The sequence below is a fragment of the Balaenoptera acutorostrata genome, chromosome 2, assembly GCF_949987535.1.
Source record: "Balaenoptera acutorostrata chromosome 2, mBalAcu1.1, whole genome shotgun sequence".
In the NCBI taxonomy this organism is placed as follows: Eukaryota; Metazoa; Chordata; class Mammalia; order Artiodactyla; family Balaenopteridae; genus Balaenoptera; species Balaenoptera acutorostrata.
The window spans coordinates 10999952-11020234 of record NC_080065.1 but is presented as its reverse complement, the minus strand read 5'-3'; the positions used below and the strand labels follow the sequence as shown (position 1 = coordinate 11020234).

The following is a 20283-nucleotide window of genomic DNA, read 5'->3' as shown; positions in this document are numbered from 1 at the left end:
AGGATGGTTTAGTACTCATGCCTAAGCTTTTCGGGTTGCCATGGAAGCAGTATGGGGCAACGTCAGGGAGGAGGCCTGGGGATCCTGGTCCAGCTCTGGATGAGATCTGTCAAAATCATTTAGTCTACATTCCGACAGTAGAGGAGTCGGCCAGCGCCTCAAGTCAGACATTTCTAATTTGGCAAAATTACTGTCCTTTACTGTTATTAAAGCTACAACAAAAAAACAATGTCTGCCTCTTTTATTTTAAGTAAAATCTGATCACAGGTTTCATTCTGAGTAACGAAAGACTCCTTAGCTGACCCTCCTCGCGTGAGTCAGTGCAGCCTGCCATTCTGAATTCGGACTTGGTGGTCACCAAGACGTGAGCAACGCTGATCTTCCTATAGCTCCGAGCCAAGCTTCTTACCCCTCTCTGCTCTCCCTAAAATGGGGATAATGATCCCTGTTTGCTTCCCTAGCTCACTGGGGTGTTGTAAGGATTAGTGGGACTTAGGACTTTGAAGTTGTAGTGCCCTGAATGGTGCGATTGCTAATAAACCCGTAAAACTTTCATCAGCAGTGTTCCCCTATTTGTAGCATTTAGTAATTCCGCACAAGGAACCAGCAGGCATGGTGCCAGGCCCACGCCGGACCAGGATGGGCTCAGGCCTGCCTTGGCCTCTCCACCCACCCTGGCCCCTACCGCCAGGCCCAGAGCTGCTGGGACCTGCCTCAGCTCGATTCTGCCTTCTAGGCTCCTGAGGCTTATTTACCAAATTCTGTCCAGGTAGAAAGCCACCCATGCTTACAGCCCTCTAGTCCGTGCCAGGAAACAGAGACAGTTTTCCATCTAAGCTGCGGGAGTTCTGCAGAGTGGCGCGGCCAGGTGGAAGCTTGGAATCCCCCAGTGAGTGCCCTAGAGCTCCTACCTGTGGAAGTGGAAGATGCTCAAAGTCATAAGTCGGGACTAAGTCAAGGCTCAGCTGGGCTCAGAGCAGTTCATGCAACTCAGTTCCCTGTTTCCGGCTTCGGATTCCTTTTGTTTATATGGCTCATGGGATGAAAAGGCCAGAAACTTTGTGTCTGGGGAAGAGGATTGATTTGGACACTCATTTGTGAGCATGCCTTTGCCTGCTGTCTGCTGGTACTCACTACAAACAGTGAAACTCGTCTCTGCATTGGGATTGCCAGGCCTCCTTCTCCTTCTCCGTCACGTCTGCGCACTCCTGTGATAAATCTGAGACACACTGATCTGAAAACACAGGTTCCCTCTTGGCAGTGACTTTGAAGAGTATTTTAGAAATGCTTGTTGAGAGTGGATGCCAATTATTTAATGCAGTGTGGGAAGAGGAAGAATGAGAAGAATCAGCCAACTACTCAGGTGAAACCAATCCCGGTTCATTAACTCTGAAATATTTATGATAAACATTGAAAATAATAACTTTATAGTAACATAAGAACAGATTGTATTCATTTAAGGACTCTTTGGTTATTGGATTTCCTTATCTTTGTATATAAACACATTTACCTAGCTTTCCAAACTAGACATCTCAGACTCATTCTACATTCTATCCTTTTTTTTCACACCGCTTCTCTAATAGCTGCCAAAGTCTATCTCATAAACCACCCCACCCCCAAAATTCTAGCCCTTCTTTTCCGTTCTCTTTCTCTGCTTTGATAGATGGAGGTATCATTCCTTCACTGGCATGACTCCTCTTAGTTTTAGTGGCTTAATCCTTGTTTCCACCATTTAGTGGCTTAATCCTCGTTTCCAAACAATCCATGTTTCCTCCCAAGGGTAACCAGATTACCTTTATAAACAGCCACTCAGATCTGTGCACCCCAAGCTCTGAGACCTCACTGAATTCCCATCGCTCTTGAGATAAAGTAAGAGGCAGACTTTCCTTATATGCAGGTCCCTTCGATAATGCCAAAGAAAAATTGTACTGGAGAAGTTAGAATTTAGGTCAGGAAGACTTTATTCAAGGCTATTGCAGTAGGGGTCAAGACACTTGCAACAGAGGAGAGAGACTGAACTCAATCCCACTGAAATGAAAAGTGGAAGAGTTTGTGGGTGCTGGGGAGAGCGAATGCAGAAGTTCTGGAGGGCATTAGGGAGGTGGCCGGCTGGTGTGATGAGACCACCTGTGTTTACTAATTGGCACCCAGCAGCTAGGCTCCCACCCTCCCCCAGAGACTGGGAGACAGGCGCCCTATCTTCCTTGAGGATCACATTTCAAAAGGATGGCCCCTGGGTCCTTGAGACAGACAATCCTGGGTTGTAAATCTGGCATGAGGCTGTGAGAAGATTTGTATCTCAAAGGGGCAGAGAAAGAATTGATGATTCTAAGTTTTCTAAAGTAAATGTTCTAAGAAAAGGGTAGCCAGGGGCCCAGGGTCAGGAAGAAAAGTGCCTAAAGTTTAGTCAAGCCGAGGGGAACTTTAAGGCCTTCCTGGTCCAAAGCTGAGCATGACTTTAACTTGTAACCTCATCTCCAAACTCCCTGCCGGGGTGTCTACACTTGAGCCACATGGAACTTCTCACGGAAGTTTTGTTCTTGCTTCTCCATGTTAGTGCCTTCCACGCTCTTCTTCATGCTTCTAGAACTCCAAGCAGTGACTAGGACCCAAAATGGTGTAATTAAACATCTACAGGCAGTCGGCCCAAAGGACTGAAACTGATTATGTTAACTTAGCTCATTGTGGGTGATTGAAACTGTTCTCTGATGAATAAATTTCTCTTACCTGTTTCAAGATCGATACTTGGAGGCTTTGGGGGAAATTCTGAGATTTCAGCTCTCGGAAAAGTTACTGTATTTTGCGTAAGATTCTGATTTTAACCGGAAAATCAAGGAAGTTCACAAATAAGAAGACAGTTTCCTGGGAATCACCTGGTAACCTGTTAAAACTGAGACTCTGAGGGCCCACAAGTAGAGATTCTGATTCAGTGAGTCTGGGACGGGCCTGGGACCCCGCATTCTGATGCTTCCTTACTGATTCTGATGGACAGCCAGAACCCAGCACTAAACGACCGCGTGTTATCCAGCCTTCGAGTGCGTTCTGGGTGATGGAACTGGGACTCCTGAAACTGACAATGCAACGAAAGGTGTTGGGTGACGCTAGGAGACCCGTGGAACCTGGACATGCACCTCTCCCCACACGACTCCAGTCACGGGCGGTTGCAGACCAGCGGGCGGGACTTGCCGCCCGCATCTGTTTGAAAGGAGGCCCGAGTCCATTAGTCGTCATGATCTTGTTCTAGGGCTAAGGTTACCTCACAGCGAGCAATCATTTATGCGCACTTGTGTCACTTTCACACATTTTCTCCCCGTTTCCACTCAGAGTAGGCGGTGATGGTCAGTAGTGCCAGGGCCGAGAGAGGCTGGCACTGGTGGCATCATGCCCCCGGAGCCAGCTTCCCCAGCTGAGGCTCCGAGGTTCAAGCCCCAGTTAAACTTCAACTTGATACAAAGCAGAAATAGACCCACAGACATAGAAACCAAACTTACGGTTGCCAAAGGGGAAAGGGGAGGGGGAGAGATAATTTAGGAGTTTGGGATTAACATACACACACTACTATATATAAAATAGATAACCATAAAGGACCTACTGTATAGCACGGGGAACTATAGTCAACATTTTGTAATAACCTAAAGCGAAAAGAATCAGAAAAAGAATAGGTATATATTTTCATATATATATATGAATATATATTTGTATGTATAACTGAATCACTGTATACATACATATATATGTAGGTATAACCGAAACTAACCAATGTTGTGAATCAACTATACTTCAATAAAAAAAATAAACTGCAATTTGACTAAAAGATAAACAAAAAACTCCTAGTTTTTTGGAAAATATATTGAAGGCTACAATTTTAAAAATATGGAAAGTTATTAAAATTATTTTTTAAATGATGAAAAGGAGTATAGCAAACAATTTAAATGGTAGAAAAATGTAAACGAGATCCCCCTCCCCAGAGACAAGCAGGATTAAGTCTCAGGGTTTTCTCCAGAAGTTTTCTAAGCAGACGGAAACATACCACACAGACTCTTTGTAAGAAATGGGAACTTAGATATTGTTCTGACTCCTGCTTGTTTTCATGTAACTCTTTGTCTCAAAGATAGTTCTAGGGCAGCAAATAGATTTACCCCATCCTTTTCAATGCCTGCATTTGAAAGTTATACCATCCTATGCTTCTAGCCCTGTGACTCTCAACCAGTGGCAATTTTGCTCCCCGGGGGACATCTGGCAATGTCTAAAGACGGTTCTGTTTTCATAGCCCCGGGGGGGCAGTACTGGGTGCTGCTGGCCTCTAGAGAGTAGAGGCCAGGGATGCTGTCAATCTCCCTAAATGCACGGGTTGGTCCCTACAACAGATAATTAGCTGACCCCAAATGTCAGTGCTTCCACTGTGGAGGAAACCTGCTATAGCATCACTGATTTTAAGACTCCTCAGGATTTGCCTTTAGAGTGTAGCTTACCAACCAGTAACAACAACATAGATAACATTTCCCCAAAGCCACACAATATAGACCGTGAAAATGCTTTCGGGGTTGAGGGGCACTGCTGTGTGGGCAGCGTGTTCCAGTCTGGGTTTGATTGATGCATCTGTTGGTTTGGAATGACTTCGGTGGTTTCAGCGCCTACTATGTGTATATTAAACATTCCTTGTTATTTCCTATTGCAAGGCTCTGCTGGAGGAGAGCTAGCTCCTTGGGGACAGAGGAAGGTCGCGTTGGCAGAGGAGACCTTGGTGGCCTGGAGCACCCGCCAAACCTATAATTTCACAGGCAAAATGAGAGTATCCATTTTTAGCCCCAGATTTTTGTATGCTTTAAATTCTGGCTGCTTTATTTTTGTCGCAGCTCTGCTGTGTTTACTTCATACCCAGGAGAAAGGATGTTTTCTTTATAGAATGATTGCTACTGACTAAGTTTAAGAAAAAAAAACAAACTAATTTGCTAGGAAAACCATGCTTAATTATTAATATTGTCCAGACCTCTTGTCCTTCCCAGAGGCTATTGGCAACTTCTCCCGTTTAGGTGATACCTTACGTTTATGTGTAGCTTTGTTTTTTTCTGTATCTAAAGCAACTCTTTCAAATGCAGTTTATCACCAAATCTCCCTTCTCTTTTTGTTTTTGTTTTGTTTTTGTTTCAGTGAACTTTTACCTAGCACTGGTTGTGTTGGAAGCCTTACTTTGCACTTGAAAATCCTTTGTGTTTTTTCAGGTCATGTCTTTCCCAAATAAGACTTTCTTGTTTTAAATAAATTGAGTGTTCCCCATAATATGAGTCTTTTTGAGAGCTTGGTGCATCCTTCTTTTTTGGAAGACTTGCTGCACATTTAGTTCAGGCTTGGGATACAGATGCTTCTAGCACTGGAGTGGAGGTCAAGGTTGGTCATAGTGGTCTCCAGTCTTTAGGCCAAGATTGTATGTCGCAATGCAACCATCATAACAATGGAAATATATAGGGGAATAAAAGACAAAGGGGAAGTATATAGGGAATACAAGATAAAGACATTTGTGTTTTTTACATTAAAAAAATTTTTATTGAGGTAGAGTTGATTTAGGGTGTTGTGTTAGTTTCTGGTGTACAATAAAGTGATTTAGATATATATATATTTGTTATGTATATATTTAGTTATATATATATATATTCTTTTTCAGATTCTTTTCCATTATAGGTTATTACAAGATATTGAATATAGTTCCCTGTGCTCTACAGTAGGACCTTGTTGTTTATCTATTTTATACATAGTAGTGTTTATCTGTTAATCCGAAGCTCCTCATTTACCCCTCCCTCCCCCCCTTCCCCTTTGGTAACCGTAAGTGTGTTTTCTATGTCTGTGGATCTATTTCTGTTTTGTACATAAGTTCATTCGTATCATTTTTTTAAGATGTCACAAATAAGTGATAGCATATGATACTTGTCTTTGACTTACTTCACTTAGTATGATAATCTCTAGGTCCATCCATGTTGCTGCAAATGGCATTATTTCATTCTTTTTAAAGGCTGAGTAAGTAGTATTCCATTGTATATATGTACCACATCTTCTTTATCCATTCATCTGTCGATGGACATTTAGGCTGCTTCCATATCTTGGCTATTGTAAATAGTGCTGCTGTGAATACTGTAGTGCATGTATCTTTTCGAATTAGAGTTTTCATCTTTTCTGGATATATACCCAGGAGTGGGATTGCTGGCTCATATGGTAACTCTATTTTTAGTTTTTTAAGGAACCTCCATACTGTTCTCCATAGTGGCTGTATCAATTTACATTCCCACCAACAGTGCAAGAGGGTTCCCTTTTCTCCACACCCTCTCCAGCATTTATTATTTGTAGACGTTTTGATGATGGCCATTCTGACTGGTGTGAGGTGATACCTCATTGTAGTTTTGATTTGCATTTCTCTAATAATTAGTGATGTTGAGCATCTTTTCATGTGCCTGTTGGCTGTCTGTAAATCTTCTTTGGAGAAACATCTATTTAGGTCTTCTGCCCTAGAGCTTTTAAATATCATTTCTGTGCTAGGAAATCTCTATGCTAAATGCACGGCCAAGCCTGTGACTAAGAAAATGAGCATTTCCACAAATGATGTAAATTACAGTAGACTGTCCGTATTTGGTTTACTTAGCCATCTTTGGGGTTAGTTCCAAAGAGAAGCCTTGTGCTACTTGTTCAGCAAGGCTTAGGGACGTCTAAGACAGCAAATAGAGGGAATAATTGGAAGCTTACTCTCCATAAGAATAGCAAAATAGATGATAGATAACCAACCAACTCTATGTCTTAAGGCAACAAATAATCTAAAATTTTTCAAAACATAAAGACAAAGGCTTATCAGTTTATTATAAGTAGAGGAATACATGGCTTTAATATAGTATTTATTTGCATTTGATTGTATTGTACACTTTCAATGGCAAGAGAAGAATAAGTTCTATGAACTAAGGAATTCCATAATTTCTGGGAGCTACAAAATGTAAACATGGAACATTTGGTTCTGTTTCAAATTGCTAAACATGTCAAGATGAGTAAAACATTTCCCCCTTTTCCTCCCCAAATGAAGATGTAATTGAAAACATTTAGCTTTGAGTAAGCAGCAAAATTTTCCTACTTGGAAATCTAGGATACTATATTTTATTACATGCATTTTTAGACTCTTTAAAAGAATATAGACAGAAATCATGTATTTAAACATCCAATCATGAGTTTAAATTAACTCATAAACATGCTTTAAAAAATACTTTCATGCTTATTGCTATGGACGCAACTGTGTCCCTCCAAAAATTGTATGTTGATGCCCTTATTCCCAATGTGGTAGCATTTGCAGATGGGGCCTTTGAGAGATAATTAGGATTAGATGAAGTCATAAGGGTGGGACACTCATGAGGGGATTAGCGCCCTTGTGAGAAGAGGCACCAGAGAGTTTGCTTCTCTCTCTGTGCCATCTGAGCAAGAAGGTGGCCGTCTGTCTGCAAGTCGAAAAGAGAGCCCTCACCAGGGAACTGAATCAGCTGACACTTTGATTTTAGATTGCTAGCCTCTATAACTATAAGAAACAAGTCTTTTTATTTTTTATTTTTAAATTTTACTTATTTATTTTTTATTGAAGTATAGTTGATTTACAATGTTGTGTTAATTGCTGCTGTACAGCAAAGTGATTCAGTTATATGTATATATATATTTATATTTATACATACATTTAAAAAATATTCTTTTCCATTATGGTTTATCATAGGATTTTGAATATAGTTCTCCGTGCTATACAGTAGGACCTTGTTGTTTATCCATTCTATATATACAAGCTTACATCTGCTAACCCCAGCCTCCCACTCCATCCCTCCCCCAACCCCCTCCCCCTTGGCAACCACCAATCTGTTCTCTATGTGTGTGATTCTGTTTCTGTTTCAAAGATAGGTTCATTTGTGTCATATTTTAGATTCCACATATAAGTGATATTATTTGGTATTTGTCTTTCTCTTTCTGACTTATTTCACTTAGTATGATGATCTCTAGTTGCATCCATGTTGCTGCAAATGGCATTATTCCCTTCTTTTTTATGGCTGAGTACTCTTCCATTGCATACATGTACCACATCTTCTTTATCCATTCATCTGTCGATGGACATTTAGGTTGTTTCCATGTCTTGGCTGTTGTGAATAGTGCTGCTATGAACATAGGGGTGCATGTATCTTTTTGGATTATAGTTTTGTCTGGATATATGCCCAGGAGTGGAATTGCTGGATCATATGGTAATTCTGTTTTTAGTTTTCTATTCTGACTGTTTATTGCAACACATCCTGCAGTCTAAATATACCTCCCAAACATGAAACAGTCTACATAAAACAATTTAGCAATACCTTTCTCATGCCTGTTCAGACAACCAGATCCTTCATTTATACTATTGTTAACATGAAAATCAAAATCTCCTAGTGTGTGTTCTCAGGAATGCTTTATACAAACTATCAGAATTTTGAAAATAAACTTTGACAATAATGATGTGACATTTTTTAGTAATCACAGGTCAATTTAAAAGTGAACTATCTATGGTTAGTAACTAATGATCAAATGTTGCTGTTTTGATCGTATGCAACTTTATTTCTCTTACTAGGTTAAGGCCTTGCTATCTTTAGAACCACTGTGGAGTAGTGAGTGGAAAATGAGGATCAGCCATCTATTGACACAATGCTTGATTTTGTGCTGTAGTTAAAAATAATCTTATTAAAATCAGTCACTTAAGAAATATATATTTATAGTTTATGATAGACCAGTTCAATGGAATAGTATCCTATATATGCTTATTTTAAATAAAATTGCTTGTATCATTCTAATGGGCTGTATCAGTTATCTTATTAATATATTAAAAGAATGCAACAAACTTAGTGACTTAAAAGAACACATCTATTATCTTACTGTTTCTGTGGGTCTGGAGTCTGGATACAGCCTCTTGGCTTCTCAGCAATGCTGCAATCAAAGGCAGTTGACTGGGGTTGGGGTTTCATCTGAAGGCTTGACAGGGAAGGATCTGCTTTTTGGTTCATTTCCTAGTGGTTGTAGGACTGAGGGCTTCACTTCTTGCCAGGGGCTTCTTTCAGCAACTAGAGGCTGCCCACAGCTCCTTGTCGGTGAACTTCTCCAGCTTGGCTGTTTGCTTCCTCAAAGCCAGCTAGGGAGAAGGAGACTCCAGCAAGGCAGGTACTGCACTCTAATATAACAGAGTCATGTAATCACTCATAGCTTGTCACCTTTGCTGTGTTCTGTTGGTAGAAGCAAGTCACAGGTCCCACCTACCTTCAAGTAAGGGGATCTTGCAAGGCAGGTATCCTGGGAGCTGTCTTAGAGTCTTCCTGAAACATGATCCATCAATAGCTTTCTGGAAGACATTTCCAGTTTTTAAAGAAAACAATGTAATTATGGGAAATTTAAAAATTAGATATTAGATATTAACCTTACAATACATAAAATGCACTATGTATTTAATTATTGCCACCAGCATTGATTAAAAATCTTCCTGGTCCATATTTTGTCTTGTGAAAATGGATGAAATCAAGAGCTTAGTCTTCTAAGACTACCTGAATCAGTTTTCATCCAGCATAGCTTGCCTTCTCCTGACTGAAGCTGAGAGTAGCATGTGATGGTTTTAAAGGATGTCACTGTTGATGCAAATTTGATTATAAAATGTGTACCCCTTTGGGACTCCCTGGCTGAGCCTCTCGGCTTCTTACACCTGCCTGTTAGCTGTCATTGGGTCCCCCAAGTGGTGATACTCAGACATGTTCCACGGAGTTGGCACTGCCATCCACGGCAATCCAAAGCTTCTTGTAATATATTTCATAGAAAATGACTTTTACATATGGACAAACAGCCGTTTGCGGACACTTTCCCTGGTCCATCCTGGAGCTTCAGCTAATGGACTCATCATGCAGCCCCAGAGCAGTCTGCAGCCCCCTTCTATGTATTGATGCGCGATCCGACCATTAGCTGCCTGAACCTACATGCTGGACCACACGTGGATGGGTGCCTGCGTCCATATTTCATTAACTGGTTTATTACTGATGTGCTTACACAGTGGAGCAGCTGAACATCTGAGGAAAGTGCCTCATTGCCAAATGCTCCTCTTAGTTTCAGGCAGTTACCTCAGGTTCATACTTTCTACGTTATGCTGAATCGTTGAGAAAGACCAAAAGACTGGTCTGATCACTTTTTAGAAGGTAGCCCACTTGAAGATTTAGAACAAAACTAGTATCACTAGGGAAAAAAATGGGACCCATTTGTCATCAGCTCTCTGGACCTTTCCACATGGTAAGGCATAACTGCTCTGCCCCATTCTCATATGAATGGAGAGACACTGATTTTTAGAGAATAAGTTTCCTTTTCCTTTTGTACTTCATATCAAAAACTTGTCCTGTGACCCTTTCAAAACATGGTCCTTATATATTAGAGGGCATCAAATTGATGTCTCTTAGTTTTTGCTTTTTTTTTCTGGAAAAGTTGCTAGGAGAAAAAAATGTCATGATAGGCCTAGAACGAGTCTTTGCAGTTGCACAATACAGAGGAAGAAACCAAATTCCCAGACAACTAGATTTTCTAGACCTGAAACTGGCATTAAAGAAAATTATCTAAACATACCAACTTCATTTTATAGATTAAACAATGAGACCCACAAAGGTAAATCTGTGGACACAGGCTCATAGAATAAGTTAACCCTGGCCCTCTAGGCCGTCCCTTTTTTGGTTTAAGGAACAATTCCATTTGTTATAGTGATAGAATTATTGAGTACCAACTTTGAGCTAGGAACTTGTTATGCATAGTTTTGAAAGCTCATACCTTTCTTTTAACCTGATTGCTGTTATTTCCCTGCTTTTACATGGGAAACAACTTAAGAAAGGTAAAAAACAAAACAAAATAAAAAACCACAAAAAACCGTGTCCATGCTACCCAGGTAGAAAGTAGTAACAGGGTTTTAACTTGGGTCATGGCGCCATTTGTAGTCTTCTGGGGAGCCTTTTTCCAACTTTTCTTAGAGAAGAAGGAGTTGTGGATTCATTCAGGCACAGCCATTATGGGTGGGTGACATGTTCTTCTGTTCTTTTTAAAGTAACTTGGAAAGTTCTGGGCCATGCACTTTCAGGAGTTGAACTTAGAAGCAGCAGGTTTTTAGCAGAAACAGGGAGACCAATTATTTCCCAAAAGCTCTGAAATAGGTACAGGGTTGGGCTGATTTGTTAGGATTGATTCAGAAAATTTAGGGGGTAACAGTATTAAGCCCTGGGAGCTTTGAGGCCTGTTCAAGACTAAGGAAGTTTCCATGGGGAGAGGAAAGGCGAGTTGAGTCTCTCTGTAGAGCAGTCTGAGTAGAGTTCTTCTGAGGATTTCCCTGTTTGATCCTCCTCTCTTTTGGTGAGGCAGGCCCCTCTGTTGTCATTTAAACACCTCATTGAAAGGCAGTTCTAAATGGTTTTTAAAATGAGCTCTGGTGAGGTCCAGTACTCCTTGAAGTTCCCCAGAGCTGGGTTTCCCCCTCGCTTGGAATCACACTGTTTATTTTTAAAAGCTTTCGCGGTTCAACCCTTCTGGTTTGTTATTGCAGCTGGACCCACTTAGTCCTCCCTTGTCTCCTCCAGCCCTTTTGTGGTTTGGGGTACTGTTTGGAGCGTTAGGACTGGGTTGAAGGGACAGGAGACCAAGGCCACGGACACATCTGGTTTCTGTTAGCACCCAGAGTCACAGGTGCCCCTAATGGGGCTCTGCCCGCTCACCAGAATCATTTCTCTTTTCTTCTCTCCTCTCCGTGTTCTCCTTGAATTCCCTTGAAAGCCAGGGTTTTTCATTTTCTCCTTTTGTGATGTTTTGTTCTCTGCTTTCAATTACCCCCTCTTCTTCCCCAGGCAAATCCTGATTCTCACCTGCACTCAGATTCTTGACACTTGTCTTTATAGCAGCAATTATTTGCAGTGGGTTGTAGAAGAGAGATTAAACTGCCCAGGAAGGCACAGTGTGACCATGACACGTATGTCCCTCCCTGGCCCAGCTGGGGACGGAGTAGCTCTTTGTTGAGCTGGGTAACAAGGAATTCAAACCCTGTTGGAAGATGAAGCTGGCGAGTAGAAATTCTGCAGGGAACCTAGAAGGATTTACTTTAATTAGAATTTATGCCCCAATCTAAGTCCCTTAACTGCGGGCTTCTTGGAAACAAAAAGCTGACTTCTGCTGTAATTGGCGGATGGAGACTTGATTCTTTCTAAGCACCTTCTCTGGTCGTCCTCAAACTCTTTTGGAGCACGTTCTTCTCTCTGTGCTTTGTGCCTCTGAGGCTCTCCAGATAACGTGTACCCTGCTGACTCACACTACCTGGAAGGGTCTTCTGAAAGTTTTAGTCAAATACCAACCGTTTCTCTGCTTTTCAGTTCAAAATTTTAGTGGTGCTTAAGCCTTCCTTTCATGCTGCCACTAGATCTCTCCAAAACTCTCAGTTAACGTATACACACGTCCTTATTTTTAGCATCTAGTATTCGGAGAGAGCAGGGACTTTTTAGAGCCAGCTTTGGCTGAAAAGCCAGATGGAATAGTCGTTAAAAACCAAATTCTCACGATTTCTTATTACAGGATTGCTCGATCCCAGTCTGAAACCCGTTTCCTGTCCTGGCCTGTTCATGTAGGCACATTACCTCCTAGTCTCAAGAGCTAAGCCCCTGGTCTGCTAACTAACCAGGAAACTCCTTGAGAGGTGTGGTTAGTCTGCAATAATCACAGCTTCAGGTGTAGGCAAGATACAGCCCTGTCTGATGCTGGTGAAATAAAAATGCAGGTACCTGACTCATAGCCATCATTCTTGGGTTTGATTTATCATTTATAGATGATTCTGATTTTCTCTATGAATGTGTCTGTGGCGCCTACCGGCTTATTATTTTGTGATCATGGTTGAAAGTACTCTTTCTGAACTTGGGAAATTGTTGGTGCATTGCTTTTTCAGTATGTTTTCTTAGTCTGAGGGCACATGTGAGCCATTTCTGTTCTTTTCACTCTCTTTCTTTGGACAACTCCCTGTGTATAGGTGGGTGGGGGGGGAAGATGCTCAATTTTCTTTCCTTTTCTTCATTATAAAAGGAGGAGTGTAGTTTACAAGGAAGTCAGTTCCATTCCAAAAGGTAGTAATTATAATTCTTCTTCTTTTAAAAAAATTAATTAATTAATTAATTAATTTTTGTCTGTGTTGGGTCGTTTCTGTGCGAGGGCTTTCTCTAGTTGCTGCAAGCGGGGGCCACTCTTCATCGCCGTACGCCAGCCTCTCACTGTCGCGGCCTCTCCTGTTGCGGAGCACAGGCTCCAGGCGCGCAGGCTCAGTAGTTGTGGCTCACGGGCCCAGTTGCTCCGCGGCATGTGGGATCTTCCCAGACCAGGGCTCGAACCCGTGTCCCCTGCATTGGCAGGCGGATTCTTAACCACTGCGCCACCAGGGAAGCCCTATAATTCTTAATATTGTAATAAAAGGGGAGAATTTTCTAGAGGAAAAAACCTGTGAAACCATAAGGAAACAAGAAAGTAATGGCTTTGGGCCTTTTTATTTTATGGCCTTTATGGATTGCTTTGCCTATTTTGTTTTTTAATGTTAAAGGTCTCAGTGTACTTTGTAGTGTAGTGACTCAATTGAATTAAGGCTTTCATGGACTAGGAAAAAAAAACAGTACTCACTGGTCTGTACCAGTTTAGCGTTTTCTCCTTTACACGCTGTGTAGCAAGAAAACACTTTCCTATTTGACATGTGACCGATGGGACTATGCCAGAGGGCCAGTGTGATGTGTTTGGAACTTCAAGTTAATAGCCTCAGTTGTCAGGCATCTATTATCTCAAGTGTAATGAGACACAATCAACTCTTTAGACTGTCATCATCCTTTAAATCGAGGGAGCAAGGATCATCATCTGCTGCAGAACCCAAGGATCTGGTTCACATCATATAATGAGGGCTCTAGAGAGTCCTGCCAGCCAAAGCCAGAGCCCCCAGTCGGCAAGCAAGTGACCTTGGCCACTGGCCTGTCATCCCTGATGCCCGGGATCATCCCGATGTCTGTTTCTGAGGGGTCTAATTGTCACTCTAGAAAGGTTAATGCCAGACAGCCAGGCACCAGGGGCTCCCACAGTTCGCTGCTAGCATGATAAGTTCTGGGCTCCTCAGAAACCAGAGGGCCAATAGTTTTCTTCTCAGGAACAGTCAGGTAGCTTGTGTCTTTGGAGTTTCCATTGCCTGACCCCTTATCTCCGTCCATCGAGGTGGCCCCTCCTCTGTGTGACATACACTCCACTTACGCAATCCTGCCTCCCACCTTCACATCATCTTACGTCAGCCAGCGTCTGACATTCCCATGTAGAGCTGGGACATGGTTATGGTATTCTGTCTTTTGTTCATGACCTTCACTATTTACAGTCTGTCCTTATGGAGGACTCATAGTACTCATGCCCTGTAAGTTCATCATGAACCCTGAATTAGCTAGTCCTGAATCATTGCTCCTAGAGGACATATGGGGCTAGGTTCCTGCGAGCTTCTGGTCCCAACATCTTCATCAACCTACGAATAAAGAACCTCATTTTAATGCATATTTCTGATAAAGACACCTTACTTAATATATAGTTGATCCTTTACCTTTGCACTTAACAGCCAACAGCACATTTTGTGGTAACAAATAAGTTTTAGCCAGTAGGCAAATTCACAAATATGGAATCTGTAAATGTGGAATCTGAATAATGAAGATTGACTGTATTTTCTTTTTCTTTCATGAATATCAGTTACCATTTGAAAGAAGTAATGTTTGGAGTTGTCCAACTCCGTTTGTACTCTGAATCCCATAGGTGCAAAGTAGATGTTTAAGCTCCTGGTAAGGAAGCAGCGTTTTCTGTCAATCCCTATGTCCTTGGTATTTGCAGCATCACTGGTGGAAAACCTCCCAGCCTTTGAAGCAGCTCTCAGACATTCCTTCTTCCTGATGGAATTAGACCTCTTTGGACACTTTCCTGCCTGTCCTTGTGTGGCCTCATTATCTCTGGACATCAGTGCTTCTGCTTTGACCTGGAGGAGAACAATGATTTTAGAGCTTTTGTAATAAATAGCACCTTGAATAACAAGCTGGGTGAGGAAACTAGGCACATCTACCGAGCAAGTGACGACAATGGTTACTTTGCATCTCTAGTTTCTCTTTTTAAATTTTGCTTAGGGAGAGTGTGGCTGGAAGGTAAAAGAAAGTTTCATTTGCTCCGGGTTAAAGATGTGGCCTTATTTGTGGGAGCCCACCATGATTCTTCTTTTAACAGGGCTGTGAAACTTCCTTCTGAAACACAGTGCCGGCCTCCGTGCCCTGGTGGGAGCCAGAAGGGGCCGGACTGGAATAATCTGGGCGGGGATGCTTTTCTGCTTGTGAGATCGTGTATTGGCACGTGGGCTGGCACGCTGGCTGAGTTGCAACAGAGCTTTCTCCCTGAGCTGCCGACGTCTGCTGACAAGCCAAGGACGGCTCTGAAATTCCTGCACAGCATTTTGCTTTGGGAAGCCCGCGGTTCCTCGATCACTGTGTGTCTGTCAGAGCAAATTGAAATCGAGGAGAAGGGGGCTCCCTCGGGTGATTTCGGCAGGGATGAAGATGTCTTCTGAGCAGTGACAGTTCCCAAAGTGAATGTCCTTGAGGGAGGAGAGCTCGTGTCCTTGTAAGTTCTCTGCCCTTCCTTTCTTTAAAGGTCTGTTGTAGCCATAAGGAGCATTGTAGAGCCCGTGCGGGCTGTAGGACTGACAAAAGGAAAAAGTGCTGGTGGGAAAGGTGAAGCAAGGGAACGAGGAGAAGAGTCTTTCTATTGACAGTTTGTCCTTTGATGGCAGAAGGACTAGGTGTAGCGCTAAAACCTTCCAGTTCTTCAGATTTCCTCCATGATGATTATTGTTTTCCTACTACTGTATGGTTCAGATAGAACCAAAACTGTTACTTGGTGTCCACACTTTGTCAGGTGCCTTGTTTGCCAAGTGGTGGAGTTCCCGTCTGCCATCCATGGCCAAGAGAAGAAGATGATGATGGGGAGGTTGACCTCTCCCAAGGTTCACAGCAGAGGGAAATCATGAAAGCTGGGTCTTTCTCATCTCAGGATGGTTATGATCAATTTGCATCTTTTTAGCTTCTGTTGAAAGACCCCTGTGTCCCCCAGAATATGCAACTAGGAGAGACCTAATGTGCTGGGGGTGAGGAGTTTGTCAAGGAATGTGGGTAAGGACCGTGCTATTACATCAAGCTATGGTTTGGTGGTTTACCTTAGGAGTCTTTGAGACAAGCAGCTGTCACCAAAATTTCATGCCACTTTTCTGATTTACAGCTTCTTTTACAATATTTGGAAAGGCAGCATGACTTGAGAAATTGTCAGTAAATAATGCATAGCCCTGCCCAAGGGCAATCTGAAGCACATGACGACGTAAATGGCCAACAGGGCGAGATGTTTTGTTCCAAGAATAATAACGGGTCTTATCACGCCTTCCCACATTGCTATCAGCTTTCCATGCGAATGAGGGGTTCTGTTTATGGTTTAACTTCCCTGGTGTTCACAGTGACGGCTGCATTGATGGGATGGTCCATAATTAGACTGTAGTTCCTCTGGTGAAATGTGTGAGGAGAGAGAGACAGATTTTGCGCCAACACTGTGCTGAGAGGCTAGCTGTCTGCTGGTCCAAGAGAGGGGACGTGGATGAGAAACCTGATGTGACAAGAATGTCTTATTTTAACATGAGTATATAGTTTGAAAAACAAAATCCCAAAGCAAGGACAAGTCTGTGTCCTGCTGTCACTTGACTTTATTTTCTGTGTCACTGTTTTGTCCTCTTCACTAGAGTCATATAGACCTTTCTTTAAAGCTGGATTCAATTGTTGGGCTCATTACCCTCATGGAATAGCATCACTTCTGTAGGCCTAAGTATGAACGGAGTCAAAAAACATAACATCGAGATTAAAATGCACATTTTAAAGTCAAGCATAAAATGTCCCCAAGCACAGATTGATTTTCTGGTGCTAAATTATCTAAAATGCTTTTATGTTTTTAACTGGGCAAAGCACGTCATAATTTCATGTTCACGTGGGCCAGAGCCTGTTCATGTTTTCTAAAGCTACGTGTGACGTGGAAAACTGGAGGGTGAAAGGGAGCTGCTTTATACTTCCTTCTTCTGCAGTTAACTGGGGAGAAGGGACACAGGGTGAGCAGGCCATCAGCCAAGGGTCAAGTATGTTCAGGACACTGCGTGGGTGAAGGGGCCTGAAACCCATGATTGTAGAGAGAACGGAAGCCCAAGAACAAAACACTGTGGATTTTGTTTTAATCAATCGCTGCAGAATTGCTACGTAGGAAACACTCCAGTTCAAATGGACACTATTAGTTCAGAACTTAGAGTAATTTTTACTTAGCAATTCACCTGATAGCTGTGAAAAATGGGTTTACTAAGGGAATTATCAGTATAAGCATTCGATTTGCAAAAAATAATGTGTGTATCACTAAGGAAAGGCATTTTCCTGACTGGTCACTGTCGGCCACCGGGTTGCCCTTGTTCTCCTGTCCTGACTGTTCACGTGAGCGGCCATCTCTCCATGGGGACATCTCTGAGCCCCTAGAGAGGTTTGGGGGGGAGTGGAGGCAGCTCCCCCAGGGAGTCTGCAGAAGGACCCTTGTATATGTCAGTCGGCTTAATAGATAAGAAGAGAGCAATTTTGGCTTCTTTGCACAGGAGAGTCTGGGGTAAGTTTGGATCTTACAAGAGCATAAACAGGATGTAAGAAAGGGGACCCAAACCTGTAGGAGTAACGTCAGAAAGCCGCCTCTGAGACTTGAAATCCTTCTAAAGAGAGGTGAAAGGAGAATTTTATTTTGAGCAGAGATGGGATCAAGGCAAGCCTCAAGCCTCTGGTCCAGGAAGGTGTGACTTCCTTTCCTCAGGACTTTCTCTCCCACACAGCCGCCACCCACCATCTCCTGCCCGGGCACCTGCTGAGCGCCTGGCATCTTCTAGACCTGGAGGAGGGCCAGGCAGCATCTCGATCCCACCTAGGTTTGGCGTGCTCTGTTTTTCTGGGTGATTTTGATTGTTGTCAGATTGGATGATGTGATGCCAAGTTGGAAGAGTATCTCAAGAAGCTGACTTTAGGATTATTCCCCTGGGTCTGTGGGTCCATTATCATCTGCACACGCCAGGAAGTAAAATGAAGGGAACCTTATCGGATGTTTGCCCATCTACCTAAGCCTGGGCTTGGGGACTCAAAGTTGAACGGGACAGGATGAGTGCCCTTGATGGGGGAAGCAGACAAATAAACAACAGAGGGTGATATGATATAACCAGAGGCGGGCACTGGGTGTCCTGGTCACAGAGGAGGGGTGACTGCATCGCATGGGGACAAAGGGGACACGTGGATTTCAGAGAACCAGCTGGGATGCAGGAACGGCTCTTAGGATGATTGGCTTGAGTGACGAGGTTGAGCCAACAAGATATAATCCAAAAGGGCAAGAAATACAGAGTTCTTGATTCAGATTCATAAATAAACTTCATACGTACCACAAGGAGGGGAGTTACTTTCTCAGTAGCTTGTAAAATCAAAAGAAAAAAAACAAAACAAAGCAATGGCAGTGGTCAGTTTCATCCTGTTTATCCAAAAGAGGAGGGATTTGTCTTCTCGACGGTTTATGAAAAGGAAACCCAAACCCACCCCGCGGTGGAGGCAGGGAGAAGGGACAGGACAGACAGTCACTGGGCGTTTGTATGGGTCAGACGTGACCTGGGTCACTCTCCCTGTGTTGTCACATTTGCTGGTAGAGCTTGTCAGTGGAAGATAACGGAACACAATTTTGTAAAATGCCGTCTGTCTTTCAAACCAGTCTCGTTTCCTTTCCACTTAGTCCAGCGGAGCAGGGCTTGTATTGAATGCGGTGGTTAGCAATTAATTGACTGCGGCTCCTTTAATAGTCAGTAAGCGCAGAAGTTTCCCCATTATTCAACACTCCTGTCCCAGGTCTGCTATTTTTGGTCCACGGTGTCACTAATCAAGGGTGGGGAGAGAGATGCAGGTAGGGGGGACGCCCTTAAGTCAGGGTCGTGGGCTGACACGTGCGTGTCCCAAAGAAAATGGAGAAAGCATCTTTGATTCATACAAAAAAGAGTGTCTTTTCTACAGCAGGTTTGCATCAGGACGCGCCCGGCCTTCTGGTTCCATTTAGCGAGTCCGATTTGATCAGATCTTGTCCTTGCTGGAGGCTGCAGGATGGGAAGAACGGCTTCATGACTAATCTAAGGCAGCTGACATGGTTGTTTTTAAACATTTGTGAAGCTATGCTGGTTCTTCCTGGGGAAGAAGTTTCAGTACAGTTTGTGCTGAAATGGGTGACATGACTCGTTGCCAAATGTAAAGAAATGAAGATCTTTTTAGTCCCCTACATGTGTAAACACTCTAAACACAGCCATATTTATAGGAAAGTTAGACACCATCTGGTTCAATACAGAGTAGCTTATTTCTTATTTTTATCACTAATTTATATTAAGAGGCTGGCAAATAGAACAGAAGTAGATTTTGGGTTATGCAACACACCCAGGGATTCATATAGTGTTAATCCTGCTGTAGCCTCAAAAGCATGAAACAAATGCATCTCTGAGCAACTTGGCCTCTCGCAGTAATGAAGAAAGGAGTTGTCTCCTTTCTTAGTCTTGGAGCCCACCTTTGACTATGAAAGACCCAACAGGTCATTGGGACTGATTTCAGCAGGTTTTAAATGTCCATTATTCTTCATGCCTTTGGAGATATGAACGTTCTGAAATGATTTCAGTGCATTTGCTGGATTTAAGCCAAAAAACAAGGGCATAGTTTCACTGTTAAATCAAAACACGATTTGCTTGGCCCAGGTTGCTGTATCCCATGTAAAACAGCAGCATTAGAGTCTGGGCACATAAAATAAATGAAGACATGGAGAACCCAGAACTGACACAGCCCAGCATGCATATTGGATTGGCTTGTATGGGTTTGTACTAATCTGATTGTCCTTACTGAGTTAAAGGAAAACATCTTTATGTTTCTCTCTACTGAATTGGAGAGAGAGCATCCTTTGTAGCTGGAAAGTTCCAAAAGACTTCTTCTATCTGTTCTTTTTTTAGGAAAATATTTTTTCTGAGTGATTTACTCCATTGTCGTTTCAGTAACAATTCATTGTGAATTTCACAGTCTGCCATCTTTCCAGGGATAAAAACCGTCTTCTCCTTCATGCTCTTGCACGAGACCTTTGTCTGCCTTAGCT

General features: G+C 42.7%; 1 protein-coding gene across 4 annotated transcripts in view; it reads left to right on the top strand.

Moving 5' to 3' along the window:
- Positions 1-20283, top strand: part of SEMA5A (semaphorin 5A) — a 527169-nt gene that overhangs the window by 103680 nt on the left and 403206 nt on the right. For 2 of the 4 annotated variants that reach the window (XM_007191632.2, XM_007191631.2), the window contains exon 1: positions 15444-15687. The exons of the other annotated variants lie outside the window; for them this stretch is intronic. The gene's annotated coding sequence lies outside the window, so the exon portion shown is untranslated. Of the gene's footprint in view, positions 1-15443; positions 15688-20283 lie in introns of those variants that run through there. 4 annotated transcript variants of the gene reach the window in all.